General features: G+C 36.6%; 1 long non-coding RNA gene across 2 annotated transcripts in view; it reads left to right on the forward strand.

Annotated features, from left to right (window-relative positions):
- The window catches only part of LOC138686712 (uncharacterized), a 46,423-nt gene that overhangs the window by 1,840 nt on the left and 31,713 nt on the right, over positions 1–12,870 (forward strand). For both annotated transcript variants that reach the window (XR_011326013.1, XR_011326012.1), the window contains exon 2: positions 5,080–5,200. This is a non-coding gene — a long non-coding RNA (uncharacterized lncRNA). The remainder of the gene's footprint in view (positions 1–5,079; positions 5,201–12,870) is intronic.

The following is a 12,870-nucleotide window of genomic DNA, read 5'->3' on the forward strand; positions in this document are numbered from 1 at the left end:
AGACCTTCCCAAATACACTGGTGACATTCAAAGTGGACTAAAAGTATAGAGTAATTCAGTTTCAATATACTGATTAATATAATTAATGATGAGATAAACAGTTGGGTAAGTCAGCAGGCCAAATTCCCAGTGAGGAGGCAACACAGTGTGGATCTGATCCTTCTGTTAATGAAAAACAATCAAAACGGAGCAGCATGTGTCAGTATCCCGTACCAACATTTCAAGGAAATGTTCAGATACTTTACAAAAAAGAGGATTGGATCTGGCCATACCATATTTTTTTCCACCCAGTATTTCTAAATTTCTGTACTGACCACTGGCAATAGTACTCTCCTTCCGTGGCAGAGATAACATTCCTGGTTCCCACATGAGGCACATGGCAGTGGTATTTCATAGACACATCAACATAAGAAATGCAGTGGAGCAAAATTGCAAATCTGCATGATCCTTTGTTTCACCCAGGTATATAGAAAAATAATGTGTCCATCTGAAGATTATTACTTCCCACATTCTAAGTCCTAGGGGGTATTAGCCATTGTTCAATTTTTGCCTCTTAAATTGTTCTCTGGCAATTAACATACTTTTAATTTTTAAACACGTTAAGTAAATTTTCTTATCTCTTAAGAGGCATACAGTCATTGTATGCCATTGTATGTTTTTTAATGTGCTGATTATAAATGGACAGGCCTGGAAGTAGCTTAGAGCCTTCCACTCCTACTGTAAGTAGAGGATATGAGCCCTTTTCACATTCAGGTTAATTGCTATAAACATGTTCTCAGTTATAGTTGTGCATGTATCTTACATCCTGAAGTCCCACTGACTTTGAACTGCTGATCGCAAACCTTTGAGCCTGATAGTTCAGCCGTTTTTTCCCCATCTGTACAGTCTACGTGTCTAGTCCATATCTCACCAGTTTGGCTATAACGATACTGGGAGACTGTGTCAAAAGCCTTGCTGAAGTCCAAGTAAACAACATCCACAGCTCTCTCCTTGTCCATAGAGCTGATCATCGCACTGCAGAATATCGGGCTGGTTAGGCGCATTAAGCACAGTCTGCACTTGGTCAATCAGTGCTGGCTGCTCCCAGTCACCTTGTTGTTTCTTGTGCCTGAACATGGCCTCTAGGAGAGTCTGTTCCATAACCTTCCCAGGAGCTGGGGTCAGGCTGGCCAGTCTGTAGTTCTCTAGAAGTGCCCGTTACATTAACTGCAACGAGTGAGCAGGATATCTGCAGAAACAGGGACTGAAATTTAGGGTAAGACTTGAAAATGGTACACCAAAATTACCTTTGCTTTATTTAAGTTTGTTTGCAAAGCAGGCAAAACTGCTTTGACATTCTCAAAATTCTAATATATCAAGTATTTTGGGGTGCATACTCAAGTCATAATTAGCACCTGCCCAAGAAATTAAATCCATTTCACAGAGATTAATGACTTTTCCCAACACTTTTATGACACAGGTATTTTATTCTCCTTTTACAGCTGGCCTTCCTTGTACTATCATTGCCTGATACTGGGATGGAAGAAAAATCCCGGCTCCCAGTACAGCTGAACTATGAGGAGTCTGAGAGCCCATTTTTCTTCATAGTTTCCTTGATTGCCACAGTGTACCTTGATAACAGAAAACACATACCCTCTGCCTTGGCAGGGAAGTGCAGATCCTTCTGATTCCAACTTCAAATTTTTCTTCAGGATATTCCTAAAGTAAATGTTTACAACTTGCACAGCCACGCTTCAGAGCGAGCCAGGCTTCTTCAGTGTATTTTTTACCATATGGGGTGGCACACACAGCTATATCTACTACACTGGAGATTACATATTTCAAAACGTTACATCAAAGCTTGCTAAAAGATTTCTGCTAAACACTGAAAACCTCATTCATTGATTGTTCATATGTTGCCTATGAATGAAAGTTGTCATTAATATTCTACGTGTGTACATATTTGTGTAGCAAAACATCCGTAGCGACTGTACCACTGTAATCAACTAATTTACATGTTGCAAGTCCATCGCGGTGCCTGACCTAGAAAAGATATGAGCTGTTACAACTACAGAGCTTTGAAAGAGAAAAAGTTGCACGAAAATGGCTCCACAGATTTGAACTGAAAGATTGACTCCGTTTTAGGTCGGGAATAAATTCTAGCGACACAAATACTGTCGTAACTAGGTGCCTAAGCACATACCAAAGGAAAATTAACTTCTAGCTCTGTCTTCCCATTCAATTTAGTGAGTCAATGGGCATGTCTACTTGTGTCATTAACCCTGTTGTTGGAGTAAATCACAAGAAGTGAGAATTTTCTCATCTTTTTGTTCACTAGTAGATAGTGACTTCTCTGTGGCTCAAGCAAGACTTGCCTCTAAAACTGCAAAAGTGTCCACTTTATTGTTTTTATAGATGGAAGCACGTGCAAAAGTTTCTGCCATTGTATATTTTTGAATTTTAACATCACTTGGGGTTTAACTTAAAGGTCTTGAAAAATTACTGTTTCTGCAAACAAAACAGAGAGAAAATACCTACGTGTGGGAAATTTTTGTGTTCCCAATGCAAAACATAGCACAAAAGCATTCAGATTCCTTTTTAATTTGTATTCGGATTTTAGAAATCCTACTTCCAGTACTCCTGTGGCCTTTCCTATATATTATCAACATAAGGATGAGGGCGATCTGTAACTGTATCCCTCTCTACCCAACCTTCTTAATAGCATTAAAAAGAAGAGAAGATAAACAAATCCAGTCTCTAATGTGTTTCAGTATTGAGAACCTTGGCCTTGTGCAAAGTCATCACCCTTCACAGTAGAATTTTTTACTGAAGTGAACCCCTTTTGAAATTTATTATAAAGAAAGTGAAGTGATTAAATTTTCAGCAAGTCTTCCATTTTTACTACTGGAAGTTCACATGCCTATATTTATTTCATTTTGCTTCTCAACTCGTCATCATGCAGAGGTTATAAATAGTTTTTGCTACTAACAGTGACAATGTTGTCTTTCTATACCTTGATTCAATAGTCTGTATTTCTGTGGATATTTTCACATGGTTCCTTCTTTAAACTCACGTTAGTCCAGCAACTACTTTTCCTAGAGTCAAAGGATGAAAGTCCAGGTACAAGTAGCATTTCATCAGCTTATCAGTTTTGGTTTTACTGGCTGTACCCTGACAGAGGACCTTATATAAACTTTATTGTTCACCTTTGAAGTACAGCTTTATCAGACAGCTGTAAGCCTGGCTCACTTGTTAAGTCACAACTTATCTGCTGGCTATTTTGCGCTTTAGAGAGGGTATAATCAGTGTCTGCTGTGCCTCACATTCAACCTCCTCTGTCCCCACACAGCAAGATATTAAAAGTATCCTTTTTTGTGATGCTGTGAAAACAAGTATTGCATATAATAACCTTGACAAAGTTTTTAACACAGGAGTATTAATTGCATGTATTTATTGCCATACAAGATGATGTTTTCTGTTCCCAAGTTTTTAAAATTTATTTGAGAATTACACTTACTCAAAGGATTAATATACTTATTTTTAGAATTTATTTAATATTTTCATCAAATTATTTCTTATATCTTCAAAATGTTTTTATGAGTTAAAGTGAATGCCAGTACCATGTAAATTCCAATTAAAAGTATAGTAAAGCAATGCCGAGATAATAAAAAATCCACCTTTCAATAGAATTGGCCGTGCACTTTTGCATCCAAAAGATGCACACAGCTTTCATGCTAATTTAGAGGTGTACTACAGCAGAACATGCAGATTAGGTCATCATAGACTCCTGTAGCTAACTAGAATAATTTGTGTGCACAAGTACCTGATTTGCATAGAAAACTGCTGCAAATGCACATGCAGATATTTTAGATCAGATAAATCATTCATCAATCTTACAGATATGTTTCTAAGCATATTGCAACTGCAATTAAGCAAAGTTTGATGTACTCTGAGTGCAAGCCTTTGTTGTACCTCAGCATCACTTTTTCATTCACACCTAAAACCTTTAGAAATCCCACTTTGGAATGAAATAAAAGAAACGAAGATTGTTGAAAGTACTGATGTAAGGTTTGTTCACAAATTTGTGTATCAAAGCAAAAAAAGCAACTCTAACATAAGAGTTGGTCAGTATAAGGGTTGGGGAAAATAGTCCAAAGCATATTAGCATGAGGTAGGAGTATTAAAAGAGGGGAGCACAAACTAACATCAATGTATTCTTAATCCATAGTTATCCCAGATTTGGATTAAACTGCCTTCTGGAGGGTTTTTAGGGCCCTTTTTATATTGAAGTGTTTACCTTTGGTCACAGCATTTCTCCTTCTAATGGGTTTATATTTTAAAAAAGGCTGAGATAAACTTCTCTGCCAAGTGTATCAATGGAATTGCTGCTGAGTCAAAAGCATAGTTAAAGCAAATATGTTGCTTTTTTAATTCTTTAAATTCCATTCCTAATTATAGTAATGTGTAATCATGTATGTTGTTACTGCTGACACTGTCCAACCCCCTTCTAAATTCCTTTCACTATATTCCTTTTCACTTGAAATAATAAAGCACTGCCAGCAATGCTAAATGACATTGTTTGCATTTTATAGAATCATCATACAGCAAAGGGTAGTTTCACTGCACTCAACCTAATATTAAAAGATGTTCTTGTGTTATTTTCATGCTTTTATAATTTTTTTGTTTATATATAACACATAGAAATCTGGAATTTGCTTCCAAGTTAAGACTTTCTTTCCACTAAATCATTTTCAGCCATACATATTAGTTTGTTATTGCAGAATCACCAGAAGCTCTTTAAAGTTCTGCTTTTACAGCAGGAATCTGTTGCTCAAGATATTGTAAAACAATAGGGAAATATGGCCTCTGCCCCAAGGATGCTGCAGCATTCTAAACACAATTTTAATTGTGCAAGCATCTTTATATTTAGTTGATCCATGAAAACTAGAGAAAGAAGTTATTCATAATGTCATTTCCATTATAGGCGTGGGAAATGGAAAAAGCTATGTAGGAACTGTAACTTGTGGCTGTTCTAAAGGAAATTTATCAACAGTCTGTGATCATTGCATGTCTTGTTGACATAACATCTTACTGTTCTAGTCAGGTGCAACAGTAAGCTGAGCTGACTTGACAGAGTTGCTGCCTCTCCAGAAGGACGATGAACTTTGCAGCTGAAGTTATTAACAAGCTAACAGAGGAGATTTATAACATACAGGCTAAGGTATGCAGAAAGCGTGGTCAGTAGCTACTTGAAAGATGATTTTTAATCTTATATGTCTTCTAAACAAAAATATAATCCTGAACAGAAATACTTACCTCTTAAAGGGAAAATTAATGCTCTTCTTTTCCTGACGTACAATCTATGTAACTAATAAACCTTTTCCAAACTTTAATAACTGACAATCTAGTCCCCCATTAAAATCAGCAACATTTTACAAAAATTAGAGCTATTCAGAATTGTAAATGCCATACTGATGCTTCATTTTTTTAAATTTTAGAATATTTATTATTACCAGAAAATTCAAATTTTCGTTTAGATTAGAATATTCCTAACTATTTTTTCTCAGTAACATCATGAATGTTATTGGTCTAACTAGAAGGCTTAGGAGTTGAAATAGATGTGTGCTGAGACTGCTGTCAACTTCATGCTGATTTAAAAGATGATCCAGGTTTCTTTCTAGTAGAAAGGAATATTGCAGCTTCCCTACTACCAGGAGGTAGGTGGCTCATAACGCCTTATGATTCACATACATAAGAATGTACCATGAACAACCCATGCACAGATACTCACACACCCTAATCAAATTATATGTTTGACACATTCTTAAAATGAAACTTTCTGAATGCAATTATACTTGTTAGTTGTGCTGTGATTCAGTATTATGCTACCTAGTAATGAAGTACTTCAATGGGATTTGGCTGTTCTTCATAGAGTATCTCATAAGGAAACAGTAACCTTAGCTTGCTTCTTCACCACTGTTTTTCCTCTGGAGAACAGGTATAATTAATAATATGTTATCTAAAATGGGTTGTGAAGAAGGACCACTTAGAGATATCGCCTGTCATAGTAGGTATTTTCTAGTAAATGTACTGAAAATTGTAAATGGAAGAAAAAAATCTGAGATTTAAAAGTTTTGTCAGACAGCAAATATACAGAAAGAAGACAGAATGGGGTAGACTGCTTGCTGTTACTTTTGGGATGCTACACTACTACCCATGTGGAAGTTCAGCATTGAAAACTGTAAATGGCAGAAGCAGTAAAATGATTCATTCTGTAGTACATGAATACATATATTTCTTTCATTAATCCCTTCTAGCTGAAACTGTAATTCTGAATAGTAAGGCAAATTGTAGAAGGAAGGAACATCTGTTCATTTTTGGAAAAGCTACAAATTCTTAACACTGATATACTGTGATGTTGTCCTGTGCTTCGGTTTCTCAATAACTCCTCTTCTTTTGGGCAAATCATTAAACGTTTTTTGAATACTTCTTGAAACATTTAAAATGCCGACATTATTAATTCATGTTTATGAAGTTTGTTTATATATATGCTTCAGTAAATGTAACCACAAAAGTAATATTAACAAGTATTGGAAAAAATCTCTTTCAAAACCAGTGGTAAAGCTCTAGGTGACTGTGATAGAATTCATCATCTAACTGGTTTGTAACATTTATAGCAGGAAGTTAATGGGCATTCACACTCTACTGACTGAAGTGCTTTCTCAGACCTTTGGTATAGTTCTATTATTTGTTCTAAGCATAATTTAGTGACCCCAGTGACCTTATTATGTTTATATGTATAATTAGAAAAAGATACATTTCAGGATGTGACCTTTTTTTGTCAGGTTAGAAAGCGCACTTAATTAAAAATGCAGTGGAAATTAATGGAAAAGATGAATTGTCCCTGACTCTCTACTGTAATTTCTGTATTCATTCCAAATAGGAAACTCTAAGCAAATTTCATTAAATTAATGTGTTACCTAAAAAATCAGTGAAGACTGAGTTCTGTGGTTTTAAGAGCTCTCTATGAAAAAAGGGAGTAGAACTTTACTTGAAGGTAAAAAATTAGCATCCAGCTGTGACATAACATTTTGCAGGCAAAATTTCCATTGGTTTCAGTTAGAGCTGCACTAAAAGATTATAGTTAGGTAATAGAATGTTTTATTGAATAGTTTCATAATTCAATAAATTATTATATGACTGAAAGAGACATAGGACAGAGTGGTCTCAGCAGAGACAGGACATGATTTTCAGAGTCTTTACCCTTTATTTTACATCAGTACTCCGTCTGGCTTATCCAGTAATGACACACAACTTTAACTAGGAACAAAGTGTGAGACTGGAATTATAAAAATTACAATTCAGTTTGTTACCATTTTAATGCATAGTGACATCCTTGGTTAGGAATTGTGTTAATAAATAATGACAATTCTTATTTGGAATTGAGAAGAATTTCTAGTTGAGACTGATTTGCTAATTCTTAAAAAATGGGAATGAACTCCTCTTTGGTTCATTTACAGAATCGCAGTAGATTTCCATTTGGCCTGGAGAGTTTTCTCTGTCCCCATTTTCAGGCTTCATTGTGTTATCTGTATTCACTTCTTTATCTTGTATGGCAGCTTTTTCATTATTAAGCAGGCTCTGTGAAGGATATACTAGATTAGAACAGTTTTGTCATCTTATGGCATGAGACAATACAAAGTACCTCCTAAGATTTCTGACATACCGATAAAGCAGATTTATTGATATGAACTATATCTAATACATCTAATCTGTAGTAGCTTCCGACCTGTTGTATTTACAGAGCTACTCTGGAATTTTTCAGAAACAAACAAACAAACCATTTGCCTCTTTTAAGTATTTGTTCAGAAGGATGTAAAACAGCCAAAGATGCTAACCAGTCAGCAGAGACCAAGAATTGCATAAAAAAAGAAGTTTGGGTTTGCAAAGTTGTTTCTTCCCATCACAGTATTTCCTAGGACTCTTATTTCTTAGGACTTAGAATTCATCAGGCTGATGGTAAGTAACACAGCTGAAAGAAATATCTTTTCTTTTAAGTTGGCAATGTAGCCATAATTTAAAAAAAAAGGGGGGGGGGGGCAACTGATTGACATATTATGCCAGAATAATTAAGTTAGGTAAGGCTGTTAAAAAGAAATTGAATTATAGTGAGACAGTAATAACTACTATGGGAGACTGGACTTTAAAATGTTCAGCTGTAATAGATCGACAGTCAGTTCTGTAAAATTCACCTTTCTGTAGCCACCTACACAAGAGCTTGATTTTGAAGCAAATATATATGCAATTGCCATTTGTCACAGAGGCTGTTGCAGAAGCAGAAAGAAATTAAGCAGCCCAGAAACTGCTAAGAGTTACTTTAGTAAGTTGAAAAGAAAAAGTTATGAGGAAAAAAACTAAATCATTTGGGAAAAGTGGTTTGGTTTTTGGAGGGCCTGATCTTTGTGTATGGACTTCTGCTTTCTCCATCTCCTACCTTCTTCATCTACTGATGCTCAGGATACTTTCACCTTTTATTTTAATGTGAGCAGAACTGGGCTCCATGTGCTAGCATAGCTTTCAGAAGCATTCTTTGAATGCAAAGAAATACTTGTAGGCAATTCCAGCAACACAGCTTTTATTTTCATTTTCTTGACAGAAAAAGACAAAGCACTGAAAACTTCCATAATTACATTTTAATATCCAAAACAATCAGATAAGTTTTAAATGTCTAAGAACAAATGCTCAAGGGAAAATAAAACAAAAAACTTTCCACTTTCAGCCCAGTACATCAGTCTTCAGAGTGTATAATGGGCCAGATTCTGTATGTTCACTGTTAGGTACTTTGTACAAACTACCTTTTTTAGTTCAGGGTGTTTTTCCCGCAAGGGAATCTTTCCATGCTCCAAGTTAATTATGTTTCTCTCCTCTTGAGTTTCTTTACTACCTAGAAATTTAAGCTAATGTAGTCTATTTTAGATTTTTTAAAGTGCTCAGTGCTATGATATCTATGTACTAATCTAAAAAGATTATAAAAATCAGAATACAGGAAAGTAAAAGGACAGATCGGGATCATCCTAGTTCTCACAGAACATAGTATCTTTTGGCTGGCTTAAATAGTTGTCCTGAAGTAGTACTGCATAATGCTATGCAGAAGGTGTACAATTTAATGAGATGAGTTAATCCCTATATTCTAGGAAAAGACCTTTGATAGCATTATCTGTCATTACTTACAATACTGTATGTATTAGAGGGCACAGAGCTATTCTTGAACTGCCAGGCCAGTTAAAGAAAAACAACCTTTTACAGGGATCTAAAATTTAGTTGCTTACAAGCTACTCATCAGTCACTGCAGTGAGTATCAGAACGAAGAAATGACTGCAGTGTTTGTGGTGAGCACTAAAGAAGAGCAATGGGGGCACTGGGAAGGTACCAATGAACAGCTCACTGGCTTTTGCAAGTTGCAGGGGCTCGGCAGCACTCAGCTCCAATTTGGGTCAATATTAGCAGTGACAGCTAAATGACAGAAAGAGGGCCACACACTTTACTAAGATAAAGCCAAATGCTGAGGTTTTGTAATAAATCCCTTGCCCCACAATTTCCATCATCCTTGTCCACAGCTGGAAGTCTTCAAAGCCTGTTAGCAAACAGCAACAAGTATTCCACTGACACCTAAGATGGGGAAAATAAAACACCAGCAGTGCTAAATGGCACACATGGAGATGACAATCGTACTTGTTCAGCAGCCCTTTACCAGCCGAAGATTAAAAAATAATGTGGGTCCTTGCTGATGGGATGCATCACCAGTCAGAAAAATGGAAAGCACTCTCAGACCAGAAAGAGCTGAGCCAGCTGAATGTGTTGGAAGGAGCTCTGTGCCAGTGAGCTGTTACCTAATAACTTGGTAGTTCAGGCTCTGATACAGAGTCAGAGAGCACAAGAGAGCCTCTTGTAGCCTGACATTTAGACACCTGAAACAGAAAGTCAGCTAAAATCACTGTATTTTTTTAATATTGGTAGTCTGGTGTTTATGTGAGCTGTGAGACATAAAGGGGAGCAAAGTGAAGTTACATGTGGCTGTAAAGCCAGAATGGAGAAGTGGGGCCAAATAAGCAAGCAGGAGCCTCTCTAATGTAAATTATGAGCAGTGAGGGTTCCATAGTCCAGTAGTGATGAGACACTTACCAGGAGCAGATACCAGTACCGCATGGAAGATGGTGGAAATGCAGACAAGTCAGCAGGTACACTAAAAGCCAAATGCACCGCAATGCCTTTTTGTCCCCACTTTTCAAAAGAGCACTGGAGTGACCCAAGAGGCAACTGGCGTGGTGACTGCAAAGGGGAGTGATGCTGCTCTGCAGGAGGAGGCTTCTGAAGGACAGGGAAATTCTTTCAGTGGCTGGTGATGTTTGTGGTTTGGTGTGTGGGTTTCTGACTCACCTATAAATTCTTACAAAGTTTGGCAGTAATTTTATTAGTAGAGGCTCACCAGGTAAAGGAGAGTAAACACTGCTCAAAGGTAGTCAAAGATGGTGCTCATGCTGGTAAGGGCTCCCTAAAAAGCAGTAAGCGTTTCCTGAAACCTTCTCCAGCATGGATGCAGGAAAATCAGTTGTCCAGCTGAAAAAAGGTTAAAAATAATGTAAAGACAGCAACTTGATTAGTTTAACATTCATTCCTGTCTTAATGAACATCTAAAATACTGTCTTCCACCTTTAGACTGTAGAGCGATACTCTTCCTATAATTACAGGGCTATTACAAAAATTGGAAAGAAAAAAAAAAAAGGCTACAAAAGATAAGTAGGTTAATTCCAGGAAAGTTCAGAGACATGGAAGCACATAGCTGTTGTACTTCTAAAAGGGTACCAGCACTTTGTCTAAATATCTGCTTCTGACAGACAGCTTCCCTGAACTGAATTTTGGAAGCAAATTAAAACATGAACATTTTGTCTCAGCTATTGTGTTACTCAGGGCACTAACACTCTGAAACAACATGTAGGAGGGGAATAAAAGGGAGACAAAGTGACAGATCACTAGAGAATTTGCCTGACCACCTTCCTTCCTTTCCTTTCTTTTCTAATATTTTTATCTTGGACCACAAAGTGTAAACTTCTAATAACTTATTAATGCAAATATATGTGTCTTTTAATATATTATTAGGCATAGACTCTGTGTGTGTGTGTGTGTGTGTAAATAATACAGTATAGATATGTACCTTCATGCTTATAATATTGCTAAAAGCTTGAGCTGAGCTTACCATGCAGATTCAGGAAATTGAACAGTATTATTTCATATGAAGAGAATTCTTCAGGATTAACCACATCTGCTACTTCAATATAATATCACTTTGCCATTTTTCAGTGCATATTTTCAGCTCATAACATCTTTTTGCTGCTAAACGAATCCTATGAACACTTCCTTGGTGCTGCAGTTATTAGAGGTGAGCTATTTATCTTGTGGTTTCACTGTAAATGTTAACTCCTCTAAGACAGCACTTGCAGCTAAGTGATCCCCCCTTCTGCAGTTCCCAACCTCTTCTTTCTGTCCCCATGCTGCTCCCTCCTTTTGTGTGATGAATGGATGGGAGAACAATCAAAGATAAACATAACCAAGAGTGAAAAATGACCCTACTTTTTACGTGCATAAGTTTCATGATGTGTTTCATCATGTGGCTACATGAAAACTGTGGCTGAGACAAATAAAAGGGCTGTATCAGTGTAGAGATGAGCGGATGGAGAAGCATGTGGCTACTTCTCTCGGCACCAGTGCCAAGCTATATTGGTTTAAACGGTGATGTTAGAACTACACTATACTTCCCTCCAGTACTTGGATAAACCAAAATGTTTCTATTAACTTCAGTTAAACTATGGCTGTTGAAGAATTCAGAAGATCCACCCCCTGGGACACCTTACCTCTTCTTAGCCTGATCCAGTTCTTTAAGCTTATGGAAAGTCTCCCATTAAAGTCAACTGGAGCAGGCCCTTTAAGGTGCAAATGAATCTTTGGTTTAAATTAATGAAGTCACACCAGGAGTGAATATAGCCCTATTCCAATCAGATCTAATTTTTGTACAATGATTGCAATTAACAAAGTACATTATTTTCAGATCATTCTTAATGGATGTAAGAGCTTGACATTAGCTATTTACTGTATCCCAAGACCAGCTTAAAAACATTGTAGAATCTCATCATAGTACATTTGAAATTGAGTAGAAAATTTTGGTACTTGTAATACTTTTTTCTTTAAGATCTTGAAGTAATAAAATTCATTTTCATAGCATAACTTAGGATGTTTCACTGTGTGGTGCTGACAGTATTCTAGAATTCTTTACTGATGTATTTTTGTGCACTTCATTTTCCATTGCCTTGCTCCTTGTAGAGTAATTTACATATATGCAAAATGAATGTAAAAAAATCATATCAAAATTGTGGCTTTTCTCACTAAGGTTTTGCAAGTGCTAATAATAAAACAGGGTGCAAGGCAAGTGGAGAATCTAGCCCTCAGGCATGAATCTGATTTCACATTATTCTTGTCCCATTCTTTGTTTTGATGTTCTTCTTAATTTTTATCAGTATTTTTACAAATTAAAAAATACACAACAAACTACACCATTCAGAAATTGTTGTGAAACTCATCAGCTAATACAAATTTTACTCTGAAGTGTTGAGAATGATGGTGAGAAGCAAGACAGGATGGAGTGGGGGTAGGGAACTTGGAATAATTTAAAGAAATTGGAGGAGAAGGCGAGAAGCTCATTTTATTCTCATCTAGTAATTAGGGCAGGAGTCTGTCTTCATCCGTTGTAGCAGACAGAGGAAAGTAAAGAGAGGAGGGGGTCATGAGTTGGGTGTTTCTTTGTGAGCATACAACTTGTGATGAGAAAGATGAATAGAG

This window comes from Haliaeetus albicilla, chromosome 9 (genome assembly GCF_947461875.1).
Source record: "Haliaeetus albicilla chromosome 9, bHalAlb1.1, whole genome shotgun sequence".
Taxonomy (NCBI): Eukaryota; Metazoa; Chordata; class Aves; order Accipitriformes; family Accipitridae; genus Haliaeetus; species Haliaeetus albicilla.